This window comes from Dipodomys spectabilis, unplaced genomic scaffold (genome assembly GCF_019054845.1).
Source record: "Dipodomys spectabilis isolate Male_0828 unplaced genomic scaffold, ASM1905484v1 ptg000039l, whole genome shotgun sequence".
Lineage (NCBI taxonomy): Eukaryota > Metazoa > Chordata > Mammalia > Rodentia > Heteromyidae > Dipodomys > Dipodomys spectabilis.
Window position 1 is genome coordinate 1,738,702 of NW_024870716.1, and position 9,028 is coordinate 1,747,729.

Genomic DNA, 9,028 nt, shown 5'->3' on the forward strand with positions numbered 1-9,028 from the left:
TTTTACAAGAGAATGTGATTGGCCTTGAGAACATGAAGGAAGAAGCATGTTTTTGACATGGTATTTCCCCTTTATGTTGTAATTGAGTATTAGCCTTTTAGTTTGGCCAAGTGTAGCCAGTGACCTGACTCTTAACAGCATTATGAAAGCTTCCTTTTTTTTTTTTTTAAACTGCTACTTCTTTTAATGCAGAACGAAGTTATGGAATTAAGGGAAATATGTTCAAGAACAAGGCCAGCTTTCTGCCCTACAGAATTGGATGTGTCCTGTTTTCAGGGCTTTGGGAAAGTGTTCAAATGAAAGCAGTCTCAGGGTCTCTGAAGGGGAGGGGAGATGTGGTGTATATATTCTGCCAGTTAAAGCCCAGACCTTTATGTGATCATAGTTCTGGAAGAAGCCTCAGAGGTAAGAGATACTGAAAACAATGTGATCTGGAATTCTTAGGACACTGTATCTTAAAGACTTGCCTTTTGTCTGTCATCTGAAGGGAAAAAAGCTGCATCCTTAAATGTTTGCAGCCCTCATGACTTGAGAGATTGGAGATTGTGAGTTTAACAGTACTGGTGCCATGAGTGAGCAAGCCTAGCCAAGCTCTGTTTCGATTATCCAGCTTTGGTGGTCTTAGCATTTTAGACACAGCTTCTTGAGATCTCTGAGTTTTTTTTTAAGTAAAAAAAAAAAAGAATGAGGAGCCCTGAGAGTGGGCTTTGATGATCCCAGACCCCTTAATAGTGAGCATTTTTGTTCAGGAAGGGAATTGTTCAATCTTAACTAGAAAGGATTTCTAAACCAAGCAGTCTAACTGAAAATGCCACCTAGCTACAGATCATATTATGTGCTATTTGGTCATCATGGCTTTTTTTTTTTTTCTATGGAAAAGAAGGTGTAATTTGAAAGTCTTGTTTTTTAATACAGCTTCCATTACACCCAATAGTCTTGGGAGAGTTGAAGTTTTTTTTAATTGAAAGTCACAGGGCGACAAGAGTTGCACATAAGCTGCTGCTTGCCAGGAACAGATTGGGAAAAACACTGAGGCTGTTGGAATTGATGTACTGGCCTGCTTCTGGGAAGTTATTTGTAGGAAGCAATAGACCTGAATGAGGTGAAGTGGTTCTCTGTCTCTGCATCTTTGAGCTGTCTGGCGTGCAGGCCAGTGCCATGTTAACAGAAAGGAGTTCTCTGCTAAATCAATAATACCTGGAATTCCACTTTTATAGATGACCTTTTCCTCTTCCTCGTTGATACTCTTTGTGTGTGCCAGGTAAATGGTCAATGTGTAGTTGTGCTTACTAAATTTTGTGTTGGTATTATTTTGGTGTTTGGTTAGTTGGAGTCTGCTTCCAATCCAGACCTTCCCCAAAGGGAGAATGCCATTTAGTTTGTATCTTTAGCTGCAGAATTAATAACGGATTTGAATTTGAAAAGGTCTCCTTTAGCCTCACTATTCTCGTTAATGTCACCTGTTTATTAATCACGTGCCCTCCTTTACCAGATATCTACTTGTCATAGCGATTCTCCATGGTAGTAATGTAGTTAAGATACTTAGAATGTTGTCAGGAGTGAGCTGGGAATAAGTGCTTATTAGTACCTAAAGATCTTTATGCTGTGGAGTCTGGCCTTTGCACTAGTGGGTAGTTGCTGATTTAGGTAAATTTAGAGACTTTTCTTTACTAACGCCTCCTGGTACTTTAAAAAGATACAGTGTCTGCTTCTAGGTCTATGCATATATCACGAATTCCTCATGGATTCCGTATAACGCTGCTGCATTATCTTTGGATTAGCAGTTATGCCTGTCAGCTAGCAGGCATATTATCCAAATGCTGTAAACTTAATAAGGCTTCTAAGGCTTTTATGATCTTTGTGTCTTCCCTCTTCACTTTTTGAAAGTGTGAGAAAGGGAATTTATATATCCAAAGTTAATATTGTAACATGGTTTTTTGTTTCTTTTGACCTAGACTGTCAAGGATAAGTGATGGTATATGCAGGCTTGGAGCTTAAAGTTCTGTAAATCTCATCCCGAAAATTTTGCTTGACTTCCCTACAATGGCAAGAGTCAAATACCTGTGGGTTGTTTTTAGGACTTTTAGTCAGATACCTGTGTTCCTATTGGCGTAATGCTAGTTGAAGCATTGATAGAGCCAATAACGTTTTTTGTTGATGTATCAGTTAATGCCTTTTAGGCTTAGAAAACACCTACATATTAGTCTAGTCTTCCTGTTCAAGAATCATTGTGTTTCCTTATCTGAGACCTGAGGCCCTCATCATCCTTTTTAAAATTGGTATGTGAGGTGTGTGATGCTGGGGATTGAACCCAAAACTTTGCTCATGCCAGACAAGTGCTCTTATCATTGAGCCATGTCCCCAGCTTTGCATCCTTTTTATGCTTTTGAATGATTTTAGTGCTTTGCTTTAGTGTATCCTACATAATTCAGTATTATTGGTTCACCAGTGGTGACAGAAAAAATTCAAATCTCCAGTTGCAAACAGCAATGGATTTGAGTATAGAAGTAAAATCATGGTCATGTCACTACTGAGTTTCCTGAAACCTCTGCTATTTAATTCTTCATGTTGAAAATGCATGCCCTATTACCTTGCTTATGGACAAAGGCAATTTGTAGGGCCCTGACTATCCTAGTTGGTTGGATTTCAAAATACTTGTTTCCTTTATTTTGGGAACTGAATAATTTTTTAAAGATTTTTTTTCTTTTGTTGGGTTATTTTTATATTAATGCTGGTAAAAGAAAAGCTAGAACATCTTATACAACTCATTCTCTTGTTTGGGAGAAAATTTTAAGACATCTATGCAACCCATCACGTGATGAGAAATAGCATAGCTCTCTGTGGTCCTACTAAGCTTTCAGTGACTTTGATACCTCCTCAGTTGTGTTGGTGTTGCTTACTGTTAACATGCAGCTTTTCACTGAGTTTTGGCTCCTGATGGTTTAGATGATGTTGTACCATACTGTCAGGTTTTATAATGTCTCTCTCTGGGTATGAATTTGAAACAAGGATGGTACTGTAATGCTAACTGATACAGTGGTCAAGAATCAGAGTGATTTACCAAATGGGAGAGCTCTTCATTTTAATGTTCCCGATGTTTTTTAAAATACAAATTTGGCACTGGAAAGGGAATAGAGAGGAAAGAATGTTGAATAAAAGGTAATGTCTACTCTTTCCCTTTATGAGTGTGTATTCCTGGTGTATGAGGAGAAAGACACTTGGGTTTTAAGCATGGAGAGGGATGCTTGACAGCATGCTAATTGAAGCCAGAACAAGTAATGTCTCTATCAGGTAATAAGGAACTCTTCAGTGAAAGCTGAGGGACTGGTTCATTGTTGAGTAGAATGAAATTGGTTACAATGTGGAAGAGTTGTCTGGCTTAGACACCCAAAGAAAAGAATGAAGCAGCCTAATTTAGGGTGAGCCTAAGTTTCTGAACTTGAAACTGATCTTTTCTTACCCTACTTTATACACCTAAAACTGTCCGTTTTTATATCAGACCAAAGAGCAGAAGGGAAAAAAAAAAGTAAAACACTTTACCAATTTTGTCACTCAGGTACAATTTTGTGGTGAGATTTTTTTTGTGTGTGTGATTCTTTGTATTGCTCTTAAGAGTCCATTTTCAGCATATTCTGCTGTTGCCTCTGTCCTCTTTGGGGCACTTAGTTTTGGATGCTATCCTTGGGATCTGTACTGCTGTTATGTGAATGATAGGATGTAAGTGACCATTATCATAAGGGCTCTTTGTAAAAAATTTTAAAAAAAAGTAAAAGAAGGATGTTGTATACATTTTTTAGGCTGGCTATCAGTTTGATACCTTGCTGTCAAGTATGTTTCTCAATCTGTATTTATCCATCCTGTCAATAAATGTTAATGATAAAACATTCATCTGATTGTTGTTTGTATGTACCATGACCTAAACTAGTTTCTGTCATTTTATTGATATAACTAGTTTGCTTCAGTTTTCATAGAATTATGTTCTTATTGTAAAAGTTCCTTTGGAGTCTGAAGATACATTGGAAAGACCTAAGATTTGGCCACCATAGTGAACCTGGTGGTATAAAGTGTGTTGTAGTCAGATGGAAGAAAACCCATCAATCCGTTGTTGCATGAGTACCTGAAAGTATAACTTGTAAACAAAAATTTGTAGCTCTAACATGTTCAGTATGAGTCATAATTGTATATTGCTTGAAAATTCTGAATTGTTAAGATTGATACAGCAATGGTTGTCAGAGAAAATGTGCTTATGTTGAGACAGGATCTTGCTGTGTCACTTAGACTGGCCTTTGAACCTGAGATCCTCCTGTGTCAGCCTTTTGAGAGCTGAATGTGCAGTCATGATCCACCATACCCAGGCAGAAAGTATGTTTTTTTTTCCTGGTACTTGAGATTTAATTCAGGGCCTTACACTATGGCTTTTTTTTTTTTTTCTTTGTCCTTATGGCTGATGCTCTGTCACTTGGGCCATGTCTGTAAGTCCAGCTTTTTTTAGTTGGTTGACTGGAAAGGGAGTCTTCAGGGACTTTTCTGCCTGGGCTGGCTTTGAATCAGATTATAGCCTCCCGAATAGCTAGGATTATAAACATGAGCCACCAGCATCTGACTCATTGTTATTTTCCAAAATAAGGTAGGTTCAAATTTTTATTTACTAGGTGAGCACTAATAATGGTGCTAGGGATTGAACCCAGAATCTTGTGCATGCTAGACAAATTTTCTACTCTTAATTTTTTCTGCACTTCTAGTTTCAGCTTTTAAAAAAATTTAATAAAAAATGAAAATAGCAAAATAATCATTTATTACACGATTTTGTTTCTACTGGAAAAGTTAATATTGCTGTTGACAAGCTAGTGTCTAGTTAAGAATATTAAGTAGTTGTATAAAGAGATTTCAGTTCCCTAACTGAGCTTATGATTATGTAAATTCCTTTTTTTGTGTGTGTGTGTGCCAGTCTTGGGGCTTGAATTCAGGTCTGGGTTTTGTCCGTGAGCTTTTTTTGCTTAAGGCTAGTGAACAATATTTCCAATTCTGGCTTTTTAGTGGCTAATTGGCAAAAATTGTCTCATGGGCTTTCCTGCCAAGTCTGGCTTTAAACAATGATCTTTACCTCTCAGCCTCTTGAGTAGCTAAGAGTACAGGTATGATCCATTGGTGCCTAGCATGAGTACATTGCATCATGATCAATTTCTCCCCATCCATTGGTCTCTCCCAGTCTCTCAATTTTTACTTGCTGTATCTTGACATTTTTACATTTTGGCAATTAAAGTCTGGTTAGTGAGCTTTAGAAGAGATGAGGTATCAATTGAAAGTTTGAGTATAGCTGGGCCCCAATTACTGGGATTGTTAAGTGAATTTTTTTTTTTCAATACAGGGGTTTGAACTTTGGAGTCCCACTTGCTAGACAGGCAATTAATGAGCTTCCTTTTCAGACCATATCACATTGTTTTTTCTTTTCTGTGTGTTTTGGGACCTTGGGCACTGTCCTTGAAGTTTTTTTGCTTAAGGCTAGCGCTCTACCACTTTAACCACAGCTCTGCTTCCAGCATTTTGGTGGTTAATTGGCATTAAGAGTCTCACAGACTTTCCCATTCTGGCTGGCTTTGAACTGTAATCCTCAGATCTCAGCCACCTGAGTAGCTAGAATTACAGGTGTAAGCCATTGGCACCCAGCTCTGTGTGTGTGTGTGTGTGTGTGTGTGTGTGTGTGTGTGTGTGTGTGCGCACGCCCGTGCTCTTTGAACCTTGATTCTAAGATCAGCTTCCTGATTAGCTATGATTCCAGATGTGTGCCACTAGCGCCTAGCTTGTACTGATTTTTTTTTTTTTTTAGATACGGTTTTGATAGGTACATGGCACTGCACCAGAGCTAAGTTTCAATTTATGACCAGTACCTACATCATTTCCTGATTTGGGCATGAGAGAGTTAAAAAGATTGATTATTACCATTCGTCATTTTATAGTTGAATCCCTTTCTGAAATACCTGTGTCTGAAAAATTAAAATGGAAAAGTAAAGACTGTTCCCTTTTATTTGTTCTTCAGGAAATGTGCTAGGTGCTATGTATTCTGTTTATTGATGGGAATATAGCAATAAATGAGCATCTTGCCTTTGAGGAGTTTACAAATACTTAAATAAAGCATAGTATGTTAGGTGGCGATGAATACTTAGACTATAAAGCAAGGGAAAAAAAGGTGTGTGTGTGTGTAAGTTGGGTGATTATGTAATTGGAGGGAGGAGTTGGGTAGGAAATGCCACAATGACACATTTTAGCAAATATCTAAAGGAGAGACCAAGCCATAGGAATAGCATTTTACGAATCATCTGATATATCACAGGTTCTGAGGTGAGATCAAACAGAAACGAGTCAAGTTTGGAAGTCATGAGATTCGAGAAGCAATGGAAACAGATAACCATAGAATTTCAGAGGCCATTATGAAAACTGAATGGGTCACAGACACCATTGGGGATAGGGTTTCACAGAGAAGTAATCATCTCGGTTTTACAAAACATTGTAGGAATAATGGGGAAGGAAAATCTCAATTTAGGTGGCTTTGTAGGCTGCAAGTGCTGAAGATAATGAGAACTAGTGTTAAGACTTGCAATTCTAACAATTTCTTGGGGGCGGGGGAGCTAAATTGGGAGAATTAGTTTGAGAAGTTTGGATCCCAAATGTAACAATACCTTGTTCCTCCTCCCACCTGCCCCCCCCCCCAAAAAAATTAAGAGAAATGTGGCAGTAGCTGAAGGAAGAGCTAAGATAGATCTTTTTGCTATTTTTAAAGTGGAAGAAGTAGCATGTACATATGTGGATGGGAAAAATGAGAATGTAAGAGAGGTGGAGTGATGTCATTGAGTAGATGAAATGGAATCTAGCACACAAATGGGGGATTTTTGCCTCCAATAGTGTAAAGGCCAGTTAACAGAAGGAAAGTTGACCGCTAACTTAACAGCCTTTGGGTTGATATGGTAAGAGCTTGTGGAAGTTCAAAGGAAGGGTCTAGGCTAGACCTACACATTATGGAATCATCAGTTTATGGGTGAACTGACAGCAAACCAAGGTTAGCATTAGTAGAAATGAGAAGGGTTCAGTGCTCAGACCTTGGAAAGTAGAGACAGCTATCTACTTCATTTAAACAACGAGGTAGAATTTCCCAAAATCTTATCTCTCTTTCCCTACACCAAAGAAATATTTCTTGGCCAGCCTGGGAATTGAATTAAGAGCTGGAACACCATCCCCAAGCTTTTTTGCGCCAGACTAGCACTATCTGAGCCACAGCTCCACGTCTGTCTTTTTTTTTTTTTTTTGTTAATTGGTGATAATCTCAGGGACTTTCCTGACTAGGCTGGCTTCAAACCGCAATCCTCAGATCTCAACATTCTGAGTATCTAGGATTACAGGCATGAACCACTAGTACCCAGCTGGAAATACTTCTAAATAACATTTTTTTTTTTGTTTTGAATTTAGGATTTTCCTCTAATTAGAAAAACTTTTCATTGAATCCCTCTCCTGTGTCGCTTTACTTGCTTAGTAGGTTTGACACTCCTTTTTAATATTTTCACACTAGGTTGCAGATTCTGATTCTCAAATTTCCTGTAATGTGACTGTTTCCAATTAGTTTTGTTATATAGTGTTTATACAAAGTATCTTTATACCACTTCTGAGATTTGGTGTATTTATGTATGGTAGTATTGTTGCTACTGATACTATGTTTGTATTGCATTCAAAATCCCAAACTGTTCTAGAATGTTCACTCCAAGAGAGCAGGGTAATCTTTTTGGTTTTTCTCCTGTATCTCCAATTCCAGGCACTTCAGGCGCCCAATAAATATTTATGAGATGAATGAATTTCAGGTAAAGGCCTTTTCTAGGACTGCCTTAATCTCTGGAAATAGTATCCTTCTGCAATATTGGTTTTAATCTTTTTTTTTTTTTTTGTCCCTAAATGCCTTTTTTTTCTTGAGGGCTGTGGATCCTGAATACTGTGATCTTGTTCACCTGCTCTTTGGTCAGGGACACAACATGTTATTTAAATGAAATGCAGTGAGCAGGTAAGGGAGGTCAGGATACAAAGATATGTAGAAAGTGATGGGCCTTTTCTACCAGAGAGGCGGTGATGACAGAAGAGATACTTCGCTGAAAATCTTTAATGGATAATAAACATTATTATTGCCAGTCTTTTTTTTTTTTTTTTTTTTTTGCCAGTAATGGACCTGAACTCTGGGCCTGGGCGCTGTCCCTTAGCTCTTCAGCTCAAGGCGAGCGCTCTACCGCTTGAGCCACAGCATCACTTCAGGCTTTTTCTGTTTATATGGTGCTGAGAAAATCGAACCCAGGGCCTCATGCATGCAAGGCAAGCACTCTACCACTGAGCCACCTTCCTAGCCCTTGCCACCTGAATTTTTTTTACTACCTGAATTACCTAGCATGGAGTCAGAGAATTTTTAGAGAACTATGGCACAGTTTTTTGGAAAGCAAGGTTTACACCAGAGCTCATGTTTCCTTATTCTAGGCAGTCCAATGCCCTTAAGTATTTAAAAGGCAGTAGGAGATAAAGGGTGAGGTCTGAGTTCAAATTTGCCTGTCTCCTATTTCTTAGTTACAGGGTCTATTCTGCTTCTTGGTTAAGTTACCCGTAAAATTGAGATAATATTCGCTACCATTTAGGATTGCTCTAATAATAGCAATAATAATAATAAAACACCAACTAAATAAATGGTAGCTGTGATTTTCCCACTCACGATAAACACCAAACACCAACATGATAAGTAAATGTGCGGAACTGCTCGCAAAACTAGTAAAGCCTTTTGCTATATAAATAAGGGTCAAATGTATAGCGACCCACCGGCCTCGTTCTGTCCGATTTTCTATACAGGGCTGGTGAAGAAACAGCAATGTAGGATTATAGCCAGAGGAACCAAAAGCTCAAAACGAGTCAAACCGCAAGGTGGAAAAATATCCACAGAAGGCGATTCTTCCGCAGCGCGCCTCCTCGCCGGCCTACACTCCCGCGGCGGAGTATAGGTGACAGACAG